The sequence below is a fragment of the Neophocaena asiaeorientalis genome, unplaced genomic scaffold (genome assembly GCF_003031525.2).
Source record: "Neophocaena asiaeorientalis asiaeorientalis breed wild unplaced genomic scaffold, Neophocaena_asiaeorientalis_V1.1 scaffold137, whole genome shotgun sequence".
Lineage (NCBI taxonomy): Eukaryota > Metazoa > Chordata > Mammalia > Artiodactyla > Phocoenidae > Neophocaena > Neophocaena asiaeorientalis.
The window spans coordinates 2375990-2387896 of NW_020171804.1; the positions used below are offsets into that span (position 1 = coordinate 2375990).

The 11907-nt window shown below is 51.1% G+C and overlaps 1 protein-coding gene across 2 annotated transcripts in view; it reads right to left on the bottom strand.

Moving 5' to 3' along the window:
• TNS3 (tensin 3) overlaps window positions 1-11907 on the bottom strand; it is a 192997-nt gene that overhangs the window by 29476 nt on the left and 151614 nt on the right. The window lies entirely within an intron of this gene.

Genomic DNA, 11907 nt, shown 5'->3' on the forward strand with positions numbered 1-11907 from the left:
CCCACCCTAGAAAGGGCAAGGCCTCTGTGCAAACCACAGAAAAGACCCGCTTTCCATAAAGTGCCCGCCCAGCAGCACTTTGTGCCCCAGGTTGGGACGCATGCTTTCGGCTAACTCTTCCCTCCGCCAGCACGGCCCTGCCTGCGGTGTCTTCACCCCCAAGAGGTGCAGAGACCACTTGGCCTGACCCCCGTCACAGGAGGAGGAGAAGCTGAGCACCAGGAAAGCCTGCCTGTCTGACACCCACACACCGCAGGGAACTTCACACGATCCGCTGACCAGATGTCCGTCCCGCTCGCAGCCTAGCATCTCCACTATTTCTGGGTATCTTTTTTTTTTTTAATATTTTGCCTTTTTTTTTTAAACTAAGCTTTGAGAACTGGACAAATCTACCATGGTCAATAAAATAATATTGTGAGAAATACAGGTTATTTTGCTTTCTGTCTTAAAACGAGGGAGAACTGATCAGAAAATAATAAAGTTGAAAAAATATCACATCACTCACGTTACTCAGTTCCATCCATCTATCATCGATCGATCCATCCATCCACCCATTTATCCATCCGTTTACCCATCCATTTATCCAACCGTCTGTCACCTATCCACCCATCTATCTATCTGACATCTATGCATCTATCAATCTACCTATAATTTTATGGACATAATAGCAAATATTTAATTTAAAAAAACTGATCAGGTAACAAAACAAAAACATGAAAATGAAAACAAAAAAATGAAAAAGAAAAGGAAAAACACCCACAGCTAATACAAACATTGGAGTTAAAAGATACAGACTTCGAAATAACTAAACTGAAAATGTTTCAGAAACAGGCTCCACGCTCACAGGGCAGGAGAAGCTCCCAATGTTCACTGCTGGCCCCTCCACGGAGCTTGCAGCTGGTGGGAAATTCAGGTCAGTCATGCTATGAATTAATGAATGAGTTAACAAAAGCACCGACGGAAAAGTACAGGGCAGGGCAAAGTGTGGAAATATGGTTCAGAAGGCTGGCCCGAAAAGTGGGAGGAGGATAGAGACGCCAAGCAGCCCCTACGACCCCACGTCAAGGAGCAGCACAGAACCACGGGATCAGAAAAACAGTTTACCCATCAAGTCTAGCGCACCCGCCTTCGGGCTGTTTGAGCGTGTCACGGGCGCGCCTGAGAGCACGTAGCACGGGCGCGCACACAGCAGCTCCTCGCAGGATCAGTTCCTCCAGTACTGAGGTTGCTCTCAGTGGTCCCCGTGCAGTGACGGGAGCCGTACGCTGGCCGAGTCCCAGGGCCGCAGCCACCTCAGGAATCCCACACCACACTCCCACGGCACCCAAGAGCCCCAGCCAAAGAGGAGAAGCCGAGGGGAGATAAGATCCCACTTTGTGCTGTTATCATACTGCCTGTTCCAGAAAACAACCAGCACAGTGCTTCCCATGAAAGTGGCTTTGTTCCTAACTCAGTTAGAGCCAACTCTGGGGCACGTGGCTGGGTTCTGTTCCCTCTGGCCAGATCGGCCTCTGCCCCCTGCCCGGGCAACAGGATTTAACCCCTAAGGGGGTGGCCAGGCACCTCAGATGGAGGCCCCGGCTTCCTGGCCCCTCCATGTGCTCAGAGATGCTAACAGCACAGGGAGTGGGAACCTCGTGGGAGGTAAGGGTACACCCTTCACTCTCCAAGCGATGGGGCGCTGGCCACCGGCCCTGCTGGGAATCCAGAGACATAAGAACGGGAGACCCATGTGGCTGGAGAATGACCTTGAGATCGGGCTCCAAGCCCAGGCAGAGGCACCAGCTGCGTGAGTCGAGCCTGCAGACCCTTCTGCGTGGATTCACCTCATTTCTCGAAGCACACACGCCCGAAAGCAGACAGAACGTGTCCTGGTTGGGGGCTTTTTTGTTTGTTTATTTATTTATTTATTTATTTATTTTTGCTGTGTTGGGTCTTCGTTTCTGTGCGAGGGCTTTCTCTAGTTGCGGCGAGCGGGGGGCCACTCTTCATCGCGGTACACGGGCCTCTCACTGTCGCGGCCTCTCTTGTTGTGGAGCACAGGCTCCAGACGCGCAGGCTCAGTAGTTGTGGCTCACGGCCCAGTTGCTCCGCGGCATGTGGGATCTTCCCGGACCGGGGTACGAACCCGTGTCCCCTGCGTTGGCAGGCAGATTCTCAACCACTGCGCCACCAGGGAAGCCCCACCTGGTTGGTTTTTGTTCAACTTGCACATTTGCTGTTCACGGTTGAACGATAGGTGAAATTTCCAGAAGGACGACTGTACGGGGGCCCCGTTGCCGGGTGGAGGTGGGGATCGGGGCTCCGTCTTCTCGGCTCTGGACCCAGAAGGAGGCTCAGGGGTGCGGTGACGGCCACGGGAGCAGAGGAGGGTTCCGACACGAGGGAGGTCCTGCAGGCGACAAGCGTGCAGGCGTTGGTCCCGGCTGCCCTCCTCCCGAGCCTGCGGCCGGCAGGCTTTCCTTGGTTCTAGATGCCACAGAGAGCATGTCTGTCTGTCCTAAACCAACCACATGAGGGACTCCAGGGTAGTCAGACTTCTGGGGCCACAGCCCCCATTAGGGTGTGTCCACAGAGTCGGGGGACTAGGGACCACACGGACCCTGCTGTACACCCCGTGCACGTCAGAGCTCTGGTGCCCAACCCGATCTGGGCTCCTTTGGGTCCCTGGCATCGCCCCGGCAAAGTGGCAAGTCTGTTCCTCCTCTCACCCCATTCTCACATTTTCCCTTTCCTGCTGACGCCCAGAGGAGGCCGCACGATACCTTCAGTGGTTGGAAATCAATCGACCGCCTCACTTCCTGGTTTTCTCTGTGCAGATGGTGCGTCCTGGGCTGAGGGCTGGGAGGAGGGGCCTCCCTCTGGGCTCCCGGGATGTCCAGCCCACCATCTCCCCTCTGCTTCCCCTTCCTGCACTTCCTTTACCCAGAACAGGGTGAGAGAGGGTCACAGGCTCTTTTCCAAAAGGCCTATTTTTATGCTCCATTTGGGCCGCTACAGGAGGTTCTGTGGGAAGCTGGGTGACATTTGCTCTCTGGTCACCACTATTTACATCACATAGTATAAGTTAACAAGAAGAAAGGGAACCCTCGCTGCTCTCAGCTCACTGTCGTCCAGAGCCTGGTGCTGAGGCCTTCACGGGAAGGGAATGGGTGGGCAGAAAAAGTAAAGGAGGGGCCCACACATCAAGGTTCATCCCGTATGCCTCTTCTCTTGGATGTAGGAACCACTACTTGCTAACAAAAGTCAGGGCATGTGACATTTAAAAAAAAAAAAAAAAAAAAATCAACATTTTCCTGTCTCCTAGGTACATAAAAAAATCTTTAAAACGTATAAAAATTATTCACTCATATATTACTCTTAATAGTCACAAATTGCCAGTACATTTTTATATGACCTTTAATGAAAAAGAAAATATATTTAGCTGAGGTCAAGATTATTCTTGCCTATCCAGGTGAAGACACTTGAGTTTTGTTATTTAACTATCTAAACCGTCTCAACCTTTGGCTGGCATATTCACAATAAACCTTTAGAAGTGAACGAGAAAATCTACTGATGGAATCCTGGAAGGCTGGTGGATTCCGATAGACCAAATGGTACATGTGTACGCATCTATCTATCTATCATCCATCTATCTTTTTATCTATAGCTATCTACCTATCTTTCATATCTATATCTATCACCGTCCCTCCGACCTTCCCTCCTGGGATGATGTAGTTAACCAGGAAGTTCCCTTCTCCACCATTTGAGAGAGTTCTGCAAAATGGAACATTACCAAACCTTTTTTTCTCTCTCACTCTAGTTCTAGGTGTGAAACTGGAGCTGCTGGGGAAGGAGCACACAGATTCCCAAGTTCTAATCTGGGTTCCACCACAAGTCATGGACCACTGAACACACTCTCAACCTCTGGGACCTTAGGTTCTTCATTCACAGAATCCCATCAATTAGGATCAGAGCAGATGATTTCTTGAGTCTCTTTAGCTCTAAATTTAGCTCTCCATTGTTTCTTTTTCCTTCTGTTTCTGTCTCCTTTTGTAAATTGTTGGTTTCCACCTATGGTGATTTCCTCAGTCCCCCCTTTTTTATGTGTCATGTCTCAGCTCTTGATTTTTGCTTTATGGTTACCACGAGGTTTACATAAAACATTTCATAGGTAAAATGGTCCTTTTTCTGCTACCTCTAAATTTAAAGTATTTTAGAAAGCAAGATACTGTGTACTTTTCAAACAAATTATTTATTTATTTTTTTGCGGTACGCGGGCCTCTCACCGTTGTGGCCTCTCCCCGTTGCGGAGCACAGGCTCCGGACGCTCAGGCTCAGCGGCCATGGCTCACGGGCCCAGCCGCTCCGCGGCATGTGGGATCTTCCCGGACCGGAGCGCGAACCCGTGTCCCCTGCATCGGCAGGCAGACTCTCAACCACTGTGTCACCACGGAGCTATTTAGTTATTTTTATTTTTGGCTGCCTTGGGTCTTCGTTGCTGCGCGGGGGCTTTCTCTAGTTGCGGCGAGCGGGGGCTACTCTTCGTTGCGGTGCGTGGGCTTCTCATTGCTGTGGCTTCTCTTGTTGCGGAGCACGGGCTCTAGGTGTACGGGCTTCAGTAGTTGTGGCACGCGGGCTCCGTAGTCGTGGCTCGTGGGCTCCAGAGTGCAGGCTCAGTAGATGTGGCGCACAGGCTTAGTGGCTCCGTGGCGTGTGGGATCTTCCCGGACCAGGGCTCGAACCAGCGACCCCTTCGTCGGCAGGCGGATTCTTAACCACTGCGCCACCAGGGAAGCCCAATAGTAGTGATTTTTAAACGGAGCTCTTACCTGATAATTTTTTAGTTATTTGTCTATGAAAAACAGACCACTTAACCAATCTTCTTGAAAGCAAGGGAAAGATGGGCAGGCAGCCAGATATAATGTCAATTAAACAGAGAAAAACCCTGGAAGACTGAAAAAACAATGCTGCGATAGATGCTTTTTGTCAAAAATCGAAGTCCTGCATCTCTGGCCCCAGAGATGCTCTACAAACACAGAAGGAAATGATCAACGGCCCCCATATGGATAAACACATACTTTCTTGATCTTGAATTTTTTCTTTTGTAAATCTTTGTCACAGTCACATCATACGAATGTGTTCTAAGGGTTAAGGTCACCGTTTTCAGTAAGTACTAGAAGTGCTCTCCCAAGGATGAACTGTCTCTCTCTCTTCTAGAAGCATTAATGTTCTCATGCCCCCAGCAGACCCAGAAGTGCCCCAACCAGCACTGCAGTCAGGGCCCCTGTCTGTTAACTTGACAGGGGATCCTTCTGTGAAGTTCTCATCCAAACCGGAATTACCCCCTTCAAAAAAATATATGCCACCGTTTTCCTTTTACTCAATAACACAGAAGAACCAGAAAATGCAGATAAAATAGCTCACTACAAGCAGGACCTTGTTTCTTCTTATTCTTTTAAGATGTCTCATTTCTATTCAGAGGTTTTGATTCAAGCATGCTGGAAAGAAAACACATTTGCCCCCATTGCATTGGTGTTGTGCGGGGAATTCTAATGTGGCAACAGTGGAAACAGTTTTTTCTTCACAATTGAGGCTTTCCAAGCAGTTTCTACTCTGATGACGCACTAAGCAAGGCCAGCTTCTCAAATGACTAACAAGGGCTCTTAGCAACCTGTAAAGAATGAGCATCTTTCCAAAATGGGCTTTGGAGTGAGCTCTCAGGAAAACAAACTCCATCCTTCCTGCTAGACTTTAAGGAAGAATGGCATTGGGCCTGGAGGTCCTGAGGATACCTGAGACCCCCCAGAGCCCAGGGATGAGGGAGCCTGCACACAGAGCTGAGAAACTGGGGGTCAGGGTGTGAGGCTTCCTGACACCAAACTCGAGGCCGGAACTGCCCTCTGTTCTGGCCTCACTTACATTTCCGTTTTTTAAAAAACTGAGGTGGAACAGACATAACACGTGTTACCATTTTAACCATTTGTAAGTGTACAGTTCAGAGGCATTAGGTACAATTCACGTGTTGTGCCACCATCACCACCATCCATCTACAGGACTCTTGTCATCTTGCCAAACTGACACTCCATCCCCATTAAACACTAACTCTGCAACCCTCCTCCCCCAGTCCTGGCACCCACCCTTCTACTTTCTGTCTCTATAAATCTGACTTCTCAAAGTACTCGGTATAAGTGGAATCATACAGTATTTGTACTTCCGTGTCTGGCTATGTCTTAAAGGTTCATCCATGTGGCAGCATGTGTAAGAATTTCCTTCCTTTTCAAGGCTGAGTAACATTCCATTGTACGGATGAATCACACTGTGTTTGGCCCTTCATCTGTGGATGGATACTTGGGCTGCTCCCACCTTTTGGCTTCTGTGAATAGTTTCATGTCCTCCTTTCATGTTCCTTTGCCCAAGATTGAGTGGGGACTGGTTACTTGCAACAGAAAGCAGCCTCAGGGATACAAGAGCCTTGCCTCAAAGCTACTTCCAATCCAGTGGGAATCCAGGTAGACAAGAATGATTACAGCAGCTGTCAGGCTGTGGGGAGAGATGGCGCCAGAGAGAAGAAAAGAGGCATTGACACAGGGAAGCTTTGCTTGGGCTGAGCCAAAAAAAAAAAACCACCAGAGAGAGTGTGTTCCAAGCAGAGGGAGAACCTGTATAACTCATGTGCAGAGTGAGGGGCTGATGAGGGCGACAGTGCGGGGAGCCACGAGACTCACCCAGGAACGGATAAACTGTCAGCAGGAGGTACAGAACATGCGAGATGCGGCCCGATCTCTCTTGGTGAAGATGCTGTACCCATGACCCCCGGTTGGTTAGAAGTCAGGTTCTCAGAAAAACTGCTTTCTTCCTTCAGGCAGAGTCCCCAGTGGCTCTGGCTTTCCTCTGGAAATGGGACATGGCCTTCATGCTAAACTTTGTCCTGGACCTTCTAAGGACAGAGCCATCAGCCTGGAGAAGATGGCTGACACAGGAGCCCTGAGGCATCTTCATGGGGATGAGAGCTTCCTCTTATCAGGACCGTACCATGGAGACTTAAAACCACGTTCCAACAGAGGGCCAGGGCTTAAAACCCTCCTGTAATCTCACAGAGTGTCTTGTTGTGACTGGAAAGCCCTATTTCCTGTGGAAGACTTAAAGGACGCAACTCCAAGACATCCTCATAGGATCCTCACCTCTCAGAACCCCTAGGGCACCAGGGGGACCCGCATCCATTAACCTCCCACCCTACACAGTAACTGGGGTCCTAGGCGGCCAATTTCTCCCCTAATTTCAGAAGCCAGAAGTCTGATGTTTTCCAGAGATTATCACTGCTCAGGTTCTAAAACCAGGTCCCTACCCAGGCAGTGGTGTCTTCGCCCGGTCCTTCTAAATCACCCTGATTACACAACGTACGCAGCACCGTGAACCCCTCGTTAGGTGGGCACCAGCCCTCTCAGTTAACACGGGTGGCTCACTGCAGTACATGGCACTGCTGCATAATTTAACCTGGATTTTCACAACGTGTGCAGAAAAAGCAAGCTTTCTTCACAAACTACCAAGATACTACTACTAATTACTACCTGGGGGGTACCTAACAGGCTTCCTCGGCCCTCGAAACAAGCCCTCAGGGGTATCATGTCCTGGGCAGACCCAGGAAGCTAAGGCTCAGGGCCTGCTCTCACTTACACCCGGAGCGCACACTGTTTCCTCCAGAGAAGGATGGCTTGTCTGACAATCCACGTGCCTTGGATTCAATGTACGAGACCCTCTCTCGTTCCCAGGGTGGGCATGGCGTCTTCCCACAGGACAGGGCATCTTCCAGAGGAGGCAGTGCTGAGGGACAGGTACAAAGGGGCTGGGTGTCCCTGGCCCGGTGGAGCCGGGTCCATGCCGCCCCTGACCCCGCAGGAATGTGAACTGATGGTACCCCTTCCACGGGGCTGGGGCGTGCTCTGGAGAGCTCGTCATCAGGGGTCACGGCCTCCCCACAAGATGACCATGGGACGCCACTCCCACTTCCTGCCCAGGAGATTTCTGGGGCTGTGGTCTTGGGATTGAGCCTCCCCTTCTTCCCTCTGGGCAGTGAGGTGGCAACAGGTGGTATTCTTTTGTTTTCATCTTTTTATTATAAAACTCTGCCCACGTGCTACCTCAACCCCACCTGCTCTAGGAAACAGGATTCTGTCCCGAGCTAAGGCTTCACATTCTACGCAAGGATTTAATTATGGAAGGCCTTCTACTAAATTCCTCTTCCTCACTAACTTTGTCATGTATCTCCTGAACTTTCGTTGGATGTTTCAGACGTCTGTGCATCACTTCTCCAACCAGCCAGTGAAGTCCCTGCAGTGAGACGCATGCCTGCTTCACCTTGGTTTCCACAGTCACCCAGCACATGGTAGGTGTCTGTGCGGTAAATGTTTACCACATTAGCAATGCCGAAAATAATAATGTTGGGGACTTGTGGTTCTGGCCAAGATGGAGTAGCCCCACTCCCCCCCCGGTCCTTGAATTTACCACTGCAGCCCTGGACATCACACAACCACACGCACAGGGAACTCTGACAGATGGAAAGGAGGACCTGGGCACCTGGGGAGGTGAGGAAGGACACCATGGTGAGTTCCTTGGTTTCCTTACTGCCTCCCATAGATCCCAGAACTGTCAGACGAAAGCAGCTCCAGGAAAAGCCTGCTCGTCTAGCCAAAGAACCAAAACCAACCCATCCGAAAAGAGCAGCCTAACAGCAGAAAACCTTTTCGGCAATACCTGTCCTATTCCAACCAAACACCCACAGGACCCCCATCCCCCAATGCACAGGAGGAGGTGGCCCTTGACCTCCCCACCAGGCAGGTGTCAGCTGGGCGCAGGGTGAGCCAGCCTCCTTCCCCACCCAGCCTCAGGTCCCAGTGCAGTGGTGCGAGCAGACGAGCTGCATTTGCTCCTCGCCTGTGTCAGCAGGGCCAGCGGGAAGGTGCACCTAAACATCGAAACATCCACGGGGCCCTGGAACTGCACCTGGGCAGGAACACCGCCTAAAACGAGAAGACCGGATAAAAGAGAATCGAGAGCTCACAGCACAGTATCAAAAAAGTCCAGGGTAAAACCTAAAAGCCACTCATCACACCAAGAGCCAGAACGTGAACAGGCACCAGAACCTACAGGACAACTGGAAAACCGTGGGAGCTTCTCAAAGCGTCTGCTCTGAGACACAGGGACGGCTGGGTGACATCAGGTCTGCTCCTACCAACAGACGCACCAGGTAGGGACCCCGAGACTCGCACCTTCCAGGACCAAATCTTGTCCTGGGGGAGACTCTGCTCTCTCACCTTCTCAGAGCTGTCAAGGAGCCCCATGGCGTTCTAGAAGCTTCTCTGTGTACACTCAGTCACCCAGGAAAGCCAGCTGTCCCAAGATGCCTGGGTCCTCCACCCAGTTGTGTCCTAATCATACCCTAACCCCAGTCCTTCCAACTCATTCCGCTGTCTCCCACTCCGAGTTTGTAAAATCCTACCACGTGCCCTCCCTGCGGCTAAGTACTCTCAGATATCAGAGAACACTGCTCCAGGCCACAAGTCCCCTGGTATTTAGTGGCAGAACTGGAAGCTGAACTGGTTCCCTGAATTCCACTTCATCCAGTGCCCTTAAACTTCCGTCTGCAGGATAAAGTGGGTGATGGCCCTAAAGGAGGAAACAGGAGTGTAGTCTGTGAAAGGAGGTCTTCTGGAACCCAGCTCCTCTGTAAACTGGGACTCAGTTACCTTTAAGTCACAAGAGAATGCCTGGTATAAAGACTGTCTCAGGGGCCTTCTGCAAAGTGAGTGGGACCGGGGACTCAGAACCAACCCTGGACGCGCCACTGATGGCTGAACACCAGCTTCCACGTCACTTAACACCTTTCAGCCACACACACAAAAACCACCGTCACCAGCCAACCTGATTCCAACTCACCTGAGTGGCTTCACGCCTTTGGATGTTATTTTACTGTTTTCTTAAAATAGAGGGAGGGGAAACTGAAGGGTAGGAGAGAAGAAAGACGACGTAGGCGACAGTCAGGACGACGGTCAGTAAACACTTCTTAATGTGTAAACTGCTTGCCTAGAATTTACGTTGATCATCAAACCCAAGTCCTACTTTCTTCATGCTTTCAGAGCAATGCTGTGGTGGCCACAGGTGCAGATCTGAATGTCCACGCCTTGTAAATCACAGATTTCTCAAAGATGTTTTAAAATCCTGCTTATATCATGCATATCAACATTCTTTACAGAGAGAACGATAATGGAAATCAGAATAATAGCTGCTTTTTGCTGAGTACCTACGACTACATGCCAGGCGCTGTGCTAAGCCATACGCAGCCATCATCTGATTTATCCTCAGAAAAAGGTTTCCTTGTGCAAATTTATTACCCCAATCTTATGGACGTGGAAAGAGAGATGCTGATAGGCGAGGTGAAGAAACTTGTTCAAAGGCAGTCAACTCATCTCTGTGACTGGGAAGCTGTGTTCTTTCCACAAGACACCCTTGCCCCGCATTAGGGAGATCTCAAAGTCAGCAGCCTTAATGTAATAGAATAACCCTGTCCTAAAGTCACTGCCTTTTGCCTCCAAGTATAGCATAGCGCCACCTCGGAGGAGCCTGCTGTGCGAGTTCCCCACGTGCAGAGGAGGGTCGGGGCCTTTGGGAGTAGTCTGCAGCCCTGGGACCGCAGCTCCCACTTAGAAAGAGCGTCTGTAGGAGGTGCCACCAGAAGCCAGCTCCTGGGATCCCACCAGCCACCGTCACCAACAGAGGAAGAGAAAGATCTCTCTCTCCTGATAGAAACGGACCAAAACTCTCTTAAATTCACCTTCGGAGTTGGAAAAATATTTCCATCCTAACCAGATAATTTGTTACATATTGATATACATACGGAATTCATGGGAAACTACTCTCGTGTATATACTCCACTAAAATGTCAGGAAACATTTGAACAGACAGTATCATCCATTCAGCTGTGGAGAAACCTCCCAGTCCTAGAAGGGAGAACTTACAAGACTTTCAGGCTGGAAAAAGTGAGAAGGCAGACCGCCCACTGGCCTGGGCTTCCCTTTCTTAGAGGGAGTGTTCCTCTGTCTCCCTCTTGATCACCCTCACTCTTCCAGCTAAGACACACACACAGCGCTGTGTCAGCCCAGGGTCAGCAGAATGCTGAACACCAGCGGGATCCTCGGGCATCCCCAGATGCCCCAGGGTGGCCACTCTGACCCAGGCACGTGCCACCCTCAGAGGCTGGGCCCATGGTGCTGGCCCGGCTCACCTCGGACATTTCAGAGGTAAGATGCACGGAAGGACCCGGACACTCTACCGTCTGGAAGCTCTGCTAATACTGTGGGCAGGTTATTTCAGTGACCGTGTGTCTCGTTTCACAGTCATGGACTCTGAAACCCTCCCTCTGATTGCTCCGAGAGTGGACAACACAACGGGCAAACTCATCTTGAAACCCCAGCTTTGCTCCTGAGGCTGGCTTGCTGCATTTAGTAAAAGCACTGCTTCCCCTAAGAAGCAGGGGCACCTGGGTACAGCCTCGGGGCCCTCTGCCCTCGGGGCAGCCTGAGATCCCTCACGGGCTCTGGGGGTGGACGGACGGCCCTGGAACCGGGCAGGCGGGCTTTCTCGGTTTCAGCAAAAGAATGTGCTGTGCTGGGAAGCAGCCCCGGCTCCGGAAAGCCGCACATCTGTACACCAGGCTTTCCTCTGCCCCAGTGAGTCTCGGCAAAGACAAAGCATGGCTTTCTCCTGGAAGGAGGAGCCCTCCAGGCTCTGGGGCTGGGGCGCTCTGTCCCACAGCCTTCGGACCTGAGGGCTGTCCTCAAGTGACAGGAGACACTGGAAGGGTCACCCTCCTCCCAAGTCCGGTTTCCCCTGCTTCCTGGCCCTGGGACTCTGCATCCCACCTCCTCCCAC